The following is a 10,265-nucleotide window of genomic DNA, read 5'->3' as shown; positions in this document are numbered from 1 at the left end:
TGGCATGACATGTGATGGACCCGGAAACTGATCGTGGCGAATAATAAATTATTTACAGTTGTAGTCCAATGTTATTCAGACAAATTTCCGTTGCTATATTTATCTATATCAAGGATGATCAGAAATATTTGCACGATTCTCTGTCTTCCACAAAAGCGTTAATGTTCGTAGTGATATTTTTAGCAGCTACTTCTTTCCGCATTCATCATAAAGCAAACACTTTTTACTAACAACAGTTTGTGGTAAATGCTGCTTACAAGTCAACATTTTGATCAAAGCAATACACCAAAAGCCAAATAAGACATCTTTGCTAGTTCTCGCTTGAGCTGCTGTTTATTTCAGCTTGAATCTAAATAGTAAAACACAAAAAAAGCGAAATTAAGATTGTTGAACGGCTTACTTACATAAAACTTCACAGCAGGGGAAAAAATCGCTGTGTATAACTTCAAATGTTTTAGTATTGGTCTTCAGCGTAACACTTAAGCTATAACTGTTGGCTGGCTGCCCCAAACATTTCTAGATGCTTCGGTCTACCCCAACTTCGTTCCGAAATAAAACGTAATATCTGCAGGGCCCACGCAAACAAAGAACTCGTCAGGGGCACCCAACAGGTCGTTTAGGTAAATTATCTGTTCGGAAGGCCCCTAATCCCCTACAATTTTCTAAAGGGAATTTTCACCTCGAACGTTCGTGATATGGGAAATTTAAGGCCTAGTGTTTAGGATTGATAAAAAATTTGGTTTCCAGTACCGAAGAAAAGTCACCTAAGATTTTCGGAAAGGAAATAAGACCTAAGGTTTTCGAGAAATGGACAAAAATGCCCTAGTAATTTCGAAAAGACTCGAGTTCCCCTAGAATGACCGAACAGATAAAAATATTATAGCGCGGCCTGAAATGAACCTACAGAACTTTAAAGGTACTCCAGATAGCCCAAAACAGTGTTTCAATGGATTTGAGAGAAAACTATCCTTGGGTGCCCCAGACTCGTCACGTGTAATGATTCCACACGCGTACCGTTTCATAGCCTTGTACCGCTTGAGTGGAAGGTCTAGAGTGAACGGAGAAGTTTTAAAATAAATTGTGCGCCCATCTATTTTCCCCATAAATCTAAATATACAAAGTAAACCAACTCACCCTCATCTAAATCGCTCGTCATGTTCCTGAGGCAGTTTCATCCCCGCTCTTTCCTCCCTCTCCTCCGCTCGGTGATTACCCCATATCTTAACACACAGTAATGTAATTGTTGCTCCTATGAGGGCACCAACCACCGCACTCCGCCAAACGTCTGAGGGAAACATTTTTGTATCAGCTGCTGAAGAACCTTCAACTGTCTATCACACTGACGGACCAGTTTAGAAACTCAGAGCTCTTGGCGTTTGTCAACGCGCATATGTACCCTTTGTAGTCACTGAGAAATACTGAGAGCGACAAGAGCGCAACGTCCTTTTATTGAATTCTCGTGGTGGAAGTGATGTCGACAGGTACATCAGATTATATTGGCTGCAGGCTGGAGATGAGTGACAGTAGTTTCTCTCACGAATATTTTGAGCACGCCCACATTAGCGAGTAAATACGTAACTTATCGGTCATGAATAATGAATATAACTAAGCACTTCCTGTTTTGAGATTGTAACGCTGTTTTGATGTTTTCGTTGATCCTTTAGCGACGCTTCCACTGCGATTACACTGCTTAAATTAGCGGAGCCTGGGAGTTGCGGCAAAAAAGATAATTTAAACGCAGCTCGTGGCGCCTGTGAACTCATCATACCCAAGACAGGGATTGCATTGCGGTGTAAACGGCGACAATTAACATGTTCAGTCATTCTACGCTTAATCAAGGCTAACAACAAAGCTATGTATATGTCCAACTTTAGCCTGCGTAGGAAGCTTTTCCGTGAGTTTTTTGTGCGTTATTCGCTGTTTGCCGGACCGTGCACAAATTGGGACGAAAACGAAAAACAAGGAACCGGCTGGTCTAACTTTTGGCCACGGATAACAAGTCTGTTATCTAGCTAGACTAGTAACGTCCTCACTCCAGTGTGTCTCTCTTCCTTATCTCATTTTTTTTTGCGATCCGGCTTTTGCGCCACAAACCCAAAAACGCACAAAACTCCACAGAAACGGCGCTTGTTACACAGGCTACTGAATTACCACCCTGACTTTTCGTTTGTCATAATATTTTATTTCTCTTGCAACTTGAAGCAGCTTAAAACTAACTGTCTCAGGCCATTAAAATGCAGTATCCTGGCTTTGTATTTGGCGAAGGCCCTTGCGTGCGAGATAGCATGACATGTGATGGACCCAACAAAATCGCGGCGAATAATTGAATATTTACACTCAGTTTTGTTGCGTTTATCACCCAGTCAAATGTTATTACAAATTTGCGTGGCCATAGTAACTCATATTTATGTACAGCAGTGCTGAAATATTTGCACGATTCTCTATCTTCTATGTACAAAAGCGTTAATGTTCATAGTGATATATTTACAACTTCAAGTTTCCGCATTCATCATAAAGCAAAGTTTCACTAACAACAGTTTGTGGTAAATGCTGCTTACAAGTCAACATTTTGATCAAAGGGATACACCAAAGGCCAAATAAGACATCTTTGCTAGTTCTCGCTTGAGCTGCTGTTTAGTTCTTGAATCTAAAGGAAAACACGAAAACAGCGAAATTAAGATTCTTGGCGTTTACTTACATAAAACTGCAGAGCAGGGAAAAAAAATCATTATGTATAACTTCAAATGTTTTAGTATTAGTCTTCTGCATAACGCTGGTTAAATAATCTGAGTCAGGGAACAAACAAGGGAACTCGTCACTCGTGATTCCACACGCGCGACGCTCATAGCCTTGTACCGCTTGAGAGCAGACTCCATGAAAACGGACTTAAAGAAGTCTAGAGGGAACGGAGAACTTTTAAAATAAATTATATACCCCATCTATTTTCTCCATAAATATAAATATAAAAAAGAAACCAACTAACCTTCATCAAAAACGCTCGTCGTGTTCTTTAGGCAGTTTCATCCCCGCTCTTTTCTTCCTCTCCTCCGCTCGGTGATTATCCTATATCTTAACATTCAGTAATGTTATGATTGCACCTATCACGGCACCAAACACTGGACTACACCAAACGTCTGAGGGAAACGTAAAAATTTTGTACATCAGCTTCTGATGAATCTCAAACTGTCTACTACACTGACCAGTTCAGAAAACTCAGCGCTCTTGGTCTTTGTCAAGGCGCGCATGTACCCTTGGCAATCATTGAGAAATATAAATTCTGAGAGCTGAAAGAGCGGATCTTTTTGTTGAATTCTCGTGGCGGAAGCGATGTCCGGACAGTTACATCTGATTGCCTGCAGGCTGGAGATGAGTGACATGTTTGTCTCACGAATATCTTGGAGCACGCCCACACGAGCGAGTAAATGTGGTAAATCATTTATTATATTTATTCGCTTATGTGGGCGTACTCCAAGATATTCGTGAGACAAACATGATTATGATAATCATGAATAATTTCGGATAATTTACTGCTGAGTGATAAAACTTAGCACTTAGGCCTGGTTCATACGTCGAACTTTACATGAGCCGAACCCAATCATTTGGTTCGGCGCATGTAAAGATCGACGTATGAATCAGTTAGGATTGACAGATTTGTATTTAAGTCAACCCACCGTTCTATTCGATTGCGCCAGTCGAATAGAACGGCAAAAGTTCGACTTCGATTCATACCACAGGTAACCAAAGCGTATGTGACACAGGTTACCATGCAAGCGTGATTTAAGAGTTTGTATGGAGTAAAAATTAAATCGAAATTTAGACAACAATATTCCCTAAAAAACCCACAAAAAATATACTTAAGTCGGAAAAAGCTTACCCGGTGTGTTTTGCTGTGTTTTCAATGCTCTTCAGTGCTTCCAAACGCTGTTTTGAGCGGTTTATCTCTCAGCAGCTGGTCCACGTGTATCACTGTATTATGTTAATGGAAAGGTAGGAAACTGGAAACCGAATTTCAATGAAATTTGGCCCGTCATTTAAGAAGAGCACTTCGAAAACCTCGCTCAAATTTGTTTGAAACTTAAGCTCTCGCTTACCTGCCTCACCATTTGGCAAGAAGGATGATGTGCGGTCCCTCCTGGGTGGCTCATTTACGTAGGAGTTCATTTATTGAGACACAGGCCTTCGTTGAAAACAAAGTTCATTTCAAATCGGGTACCATTTTTGCCGCCGACCGAGCCGTGTCCCTGGAATGTTGGTACAAACTCACGGTCAAACCTAGGCACGAGTACTAAAATGTGCCCAGCCGGGGAAATCCACGGGAAGCCTTTGGCACGTAACAAACCACACACACCCCCTCCCGAGCAAGAAAAGTCTCGGGAGGGGGTGTGTGTGGTTTGTTACGTGCCAAAGGCTTCCCGTGGATTTCCCCGGCTGAACACATTTTAGTACTTCGATTTTGAGACGGCAATACGTCTTTATATTGACGGCTAGTTGGGAGAAAATATATTCCGTATTAGGCGGAGTCGTTTTTTATCGCGATACTGACTTTTTGTTGGAGAGAGTAAACGGATAAAGTACAAATCGTGCGCTGATTGAAAGAGAAATTCTAACTTCAGTTAAACTGTAGCCATGGTAATATCCGTGCGCGAATTTTTTTCTCGAGGCGGGTTATTTGAAATTTTGGCTTTATTTTTTTTTTTTCGTCAAAAAGCCATGAAAGAGGATTTAGCAGAGCTCTTGGAGCAATTTTTTCTAGGGATAAGAGACATCAGAAAAGAAACAGATCCTTTTGCTTTGAAAATGCCATAATTTATTAGAATTTCAGCTCATTGTTATTTACCGTGGCCGCCTTCACACTCAAGAAAGTCTTTTAAGTTAATTTCTCTTCACCGAATTTTCGCTTTTCCTATAACCATCAGGGCATGCAAGCCAAGGTAACGCGGCTTGCAAAGATCTCAGCGAAGACGGGCCTTAGGATCAGCAAATCCAAGACAAAGGTGATGAGGGTTAAGACCAGGAACGCAGATAACATCAAGCTGGATGGGGAAGCAATCGATGAAGTGGAGGACTTCACATACCTTGGCAGCAACATCAGCAAGGATGGTGGGTCTGATCGGGACATACTGGCAAGGATTGGGAAGGCAAGAACTGCTTTTGCAATACTGAGGCCTGTATGGAGATCAAAGGCGATATCCAGAAAGACCAAGTTAAGGATATTCAACACCAACGTCAAGTCTGTCCTGCGGTATGGTTCAGAGACATGGAGGACAACCAAAGAAACCTCCAGAAAACTGCAGTCCTTCGTCAAAGATGCCTGAGGTCCATCATGGGCATCCACTGGCCAGAGGTGATAAGGAACGAAGAACTGTGGAAAAGAGCTAAACAGGAGAGAATCGACACCCAGATAAGAAGGCGCAAGTGGGGTTGGATCGGGCACACGCTCCGAAAACCAACAACCAATATAACCAGGCATGCACTGAGATGGAACCCACAGGGTAAGAGAAGTCAAGGTCGCCCCAGGAACAGCTGGAGGAGAACAGTAGACGATGAGGTGGGCAAGGCAGGCTATACCTGGAGGGAGCTTGAAAAGCTAACCCAAAACAGATCGAGATGGCGGGCTGCAGCTTCCATGGACCTATGCTCCACTGGGAGTAGCAGGGAATAAGAAGAAGAAGAAGAAGAAGAAGAAGAAGAAGAAGAAGAAGAAGAAGAAGAAGAATTTTCGCTTACCTTTAAGAAAAAAGTTGTATCCGCTGTATCATGGTACATATTCACCACAAAAAAAACTAGTATGTATTCCTTGAAAAGTGTCAAAAGCTTTGTCAACTCAAATGAAAAGAAATAAACAACACCATCCAACGTCGCATGTTCATTCACAGAAGTAAAATTATCATCTGTGCCCTACGAACCCATTTAAGTACCGTGCTGTCATGCTTACATGACAGTTTTTGAGCCAATCAGAAACCGTCATTTTAAGACGACAATATCGCAAAATAACGTCGTCTCAGCGCAATGGGAAGATCCTCCCGGATCGCGATAATGTTTCTTCAGACTCGTACAATACTCATTCAAGCTTACACATCTGATCCCAGTATTTTAAAGAGCGGATAACTCTATCCAGTGGATAAATCGCTATCCAGTGGATAAAATGTACTACAACCAATACATTTTATCCGCTCTTCAGAACAACCGGGGCCTGATCTTTCGAGAAGAACTCACCATGGTTTGAGCAGGTCTAGGCATTGCTTAACAAAGCATTCGGTTTTCTTTCTTCTCAGAAAACACAGCTTGTGAATGTTCTTCATTAAGCTTTTACATTTGCGTCTTAAACTCTTTTGGAAGAACTTTTGGAACTCCTCTGGTAGCTAGGGGAATGGAGCATGCAGACGCTTTTTAAAATCTGATTAATGTTTGCGGCTGTGCGGAAATCTTTCCCGAAATGAATATACAAGATGCTGATCTGATGGACGTAAATTAGAAAACAATTTTTTTTTGAGAAAATTGCTGAACTTACATCTTTAGAACTGTAGCAACAGCTTCTGCGTCGTCTGCTTCCAAATTTGCCGCCAGAGCCGCCATTTTGTTTTCAGTGAACAACCCGCTGATTCACTTGCAGGCTCACCACTCAACCAAAGGTGTGAAACGGCTCGTATTTCAACACGGCTCTCCTTCTCTTTTTGTATTTGTTCTCGTCATCTGCCGTTCCTGTCTCCTTTCTGTAACATATCTGTCTACATCCCTAAAGTTCACTTGCATTTCCTTATGTTCAGTCGTCATCAATAGCAGAGTTAGGACAGAGTCAAAGTGGAAGGGGATCACTGCATAACTGAACCTTCTGAAAAAAAATTGGCTTGACCCTGAGGATTTAAACTATTAAATTCTGAAACATTTTTAGCAATACTGACGCCACAACTTTCATTTTCGGGCTCCCACCTAATGCAAAGCCTTAAATCTCTACTTAACTTTTCAGATCACTGACTGCCAGAAACTATGAGGAGGATGGCGAGGGGAAGGGATAACTGATAAATTGAAAAGAAGGGGAGGGGGGAGGAGAGAGACAAAGAAACCTTAAAAGCTACGTTAACACTGGAAAAGGCCAAACAATTTACTTATTCATGGACTTCTTTTTTATTATTATTCATCGATATGACGTCCCTCAGGCTTCCCAAACGATCCCACATAATGCTAGCCTCCCACGCAGTCGTTTTTAGGGGACTCGTATTACCTCCTCCTGTGGGGAGGAGGTAATACGAGTCCCCTAAAAACGACTGCGTGGGAGGCTAACATAATCCCCCGATCGTACAAATCTCCTTAAAGTTTCTGGTAAGAGGAATGGATTTTACTCTCGTGGAGAACGGTTTCATTTTTTTTTTTTGTCGTACTGAAAACCAAGTATTCCCAAATTCTAGCAAACGCAAACAACATTGATACAACTCTAAGCAAACACGTGTAACCCGTCTGCATGCTGTCAAGAATTGATTTGGCTCCCGGGGAGACCTAATTTGACTTTGGGATGACGTTCATGTCTAATAGGGGGTGTTCACTGGAGGAAAAGTCCTTTTAGGAATAGGACAGTTATTTCTCTTTTCGTCAATGAACTTGAAATTGAGAAGTACTCCAATAAAATATGAGTAAAAACAGTAACTGCAGTAATCCGGGTGTGTACACTCGGCCGTATTCAAGAATTCATGGATAAATAGATAGAAGGATGCATAGTGCAATGATTACTAAAACTATCCTAAGTGGTCTTTGCAGTTACCGAAATAGAAATTGGGTCTTAATATCGTGTACTAGTAACGGTTTCCAGTTTGTGACGTTTTTTAGAACCAGATGTGTGGAGACGTTCATTCGCATTCTAGAATACGGTCAATCGAACGCGACCTAAGTAAAGGTTTGACAAAGACTTTACATTAATTTGTATATCGGTATTTTAATTAATTGTTTAAATAGCTCTTTGTGAATAAGTATTTATGCAATGATTACTAAAACTTTAACATAAGTGATTTTAGAGTTACCGACAAAGAAAATGGATCTCGAATATCGTGTACTAGCAAAGGTTTTCAGATACGCCTTACCAAGGTTATTCAAAACCAGAAATGTATTATTCTAGAATACGGTCAGTCGAACGCGACCTAAGTAAAGGTTTGACAAAGACTTTACTGATTAATTTGTGTATTGATACTTGAATGAGCTCTATATGATTAGGCTGAATGGGCCGGTTTTACAATAGAGGTGCGTACACAAGGAGGAATTTATTCTCTCAGGTACCCTCACTGGGATAGGGAAGCTTAGTAGTAAAAACACCACAAATTAGGGGTGCTTAACAGAGAAGTTGTGCAACTCGAAAAATTTGGTTTTGGTTTTATTTTTACAACAGCGCTACCACAACATGTTCAAATGTTAGCCATGACGATTTCTATTCGACGATCAGCACAGTTTATATGTCAAACAGAGCTTAATTGAAGTGGCATCTCTGCAGGAGCATTCAAGTCCTATGACAAAGGCAGAGTGAACTACCAAGCTTTGGAATTGCCTGCATCAACCTTGAATCCAAGCTTTTGGGATCAAACAGCCAGAACAAGAGGACGTTCTTCAAATGTCCTTATTGTCCTCGAGTGTATGCGTAACCAGTCAAAGACAACACTGAATTGAAGATTGCAAAATAACTGAATTAATCGATCAAACATGAAGTCAATATGCCCAGAACAGTAGCGTGGAAGTCTAGCAGCACATATAAGACTGGTTGAAAGCTTGTATCCTGAAAACATGTTGACACTGACTTCTAAAGCGCAGGCTCATAAGTTGTCAAGAACCATGGCTGGAAACACCTTGCCTCCTCCACAAAGAAATCCATGTGTCAGGCGATGAAGAGGTAAAAATGTTCTAAGGACAGAGAATTCTGGATATAATTCTTTATTCATTGAGTAACTAAACTAAGGATTGGAAAGAAAGACAGAAGGAGCTGAACCAAGTAATTAGATCAAACACAACTGAAAAGAAAATGGGAAGAAACAAAAGGAGAAGAGAAAGGGCGAGAAAAAGAAGGGAAGACAAGAGAGACGATACTTGTGTTTGTATCTCACCTATCCGAAGGGTCCATCTTCTCAATGAGCGGCAAGAGATTTTCGCCAGCAAGTTCTTTTATGTTCAACTGGAAACACAGCAACTGAGCTTCGTGATGGAGGTAAATAAGCTCGCAAAGTTCCTGCAAAATACAACGGCAAGCAAGCTGAAAAAGTAAGTTTCCCCGATTTTCTGTTTACTTCTCTTGAAAACGTTGTTCTGAAAAACGAAGTGTCTATATTTAATTGAATTTCTTTTAGAAAAAACAAAAACAAACAAACAAAGAAGTTAATGGTAGGAAACTGAAAACATTTAATAAATCTTGATACTCTTCTGAAATTTTAGCAAAAACATGCCGATGGTCGCACATTTTATAGATGGAACCACTTTGTAAACTCTCATGCGTTCAACTTCGCAGTTTATTCACGACCAATCAACTTTCCTATCTATAAGGGAGATTTTTTGGGCCAAGCCGAATCTTTCTCAGTTTTTCAACTAACTTAAGAGAGGAGTGAGTGAACTCCACTACACAACATTGCCGGCTGACATCCTTACATGACTCGATTATTTGAAGCACACAGCCTTCCTTGCGAATGGTCTCGCCGTGATCTCCCGAGGCATCTTGTGGGCAGTCCTGATCAACAAAATTACAGTTCCCGCAAGGACAGCGTTTGGAAAGCTGCTCCTCCGCTGTGGGAGATAAAAGAAAATAACAAATAGATAAAGATAAATACATGCATTGGACTTTAAACGTCTTAGCAAGGACAATGTCTTAACTTGGCCCCTAAAAGCATCTGCGTATACGAGTTGTAACACAAAATGGAATTCCTCGAGAGTGGAATTACTTCAGAAACACAAAACAGTTCGGCTGCCGAAACTTCGCGTTAACATCTCAGGGCTCACAAGACTATATAGACACGCGCTGGTGTTTACTACAGACTTGATCACTCAATCATAAAGCAAGGCTGAAGGAAAACTTTTTTTTTTGACCGTCAAGGCCCGTAGGCTGTAGGAGTGGGGCGGGGATCGGTACAATGCACACAAGCTGATTAGTATCAAACTAGTATCTCAGTGTTGTATCTCATTCTTAAGGCAAGCACCTCTCCAAAGGCCAGTTTACATGTGCGAGTTATTCTTGCACCTTTTTAGTGCAACTTTTGTTGCACTTTTAAGTCGTCCGTGTAAACTAGAGGCGAGTTCATTGG

General features: G+C 41.2%; 2 long non-coding RNA genes across 2 annotated transcripts; both read right to left on the bottom strand.

Annotated features, from left to right (window-relative positions):
* Window positions 1-208: 208 nt before the first annotated feature.
* Window positions 209-4,021, bottom strand: LOC146451107 (uncharacterized). The gene is made up of 4 exons (XR_014860101.1): window positions 2,984-4,021; window positions 2,586-2,647; window positions 1,135-1,824; window positions 209-349 (listed from the first exon to the last, which is right to left on the bottom strand). It is a non-coding gene; the product is annotated as an uncharacterized LOC146451107 (long non-coding RNA).
* Window positions 4,022-8,581: 4,560 nt separating this feature from the next.
* LOC146451106 (uncharacterized) lies at window positions 8,582-9,291 on the bottom strand. Its single transcript, XR_014860102.1, has 2 exons — window positions 9,081-9,291; window positions 8,582-8,880 (listed from the first exon to the last, which is right to left on the bottom strand). It is a non-coding gene; the product is annotated as an uncharacterized LOC146451106 (long non-coding RNA).
* Window positions 9,292-10,265: the final 974 nt, after the last annotated feature.

This window comes from Pavona decussata, unplaced genomic scaffold (genome assembly GCF_977016875.1).
Source record: "Pavona decussata unplaced genomic scaffold, jaPavDecu1.1 SCAFFOLD_398, whole genome shotgun sequence".
In the NCBI taxonomy this organism is placed as follows: Eukaryota; Metazoa; Cnidaria; class Anthozoa; order Scleractinia; family Agariciidae; genus Pavona; species Pavona decussata.
The sequence above is the reverse complement of the archived record's forward strand: the minus strand, read 5'-3'. Positions and strand labels throughout refer to the sequence as shown.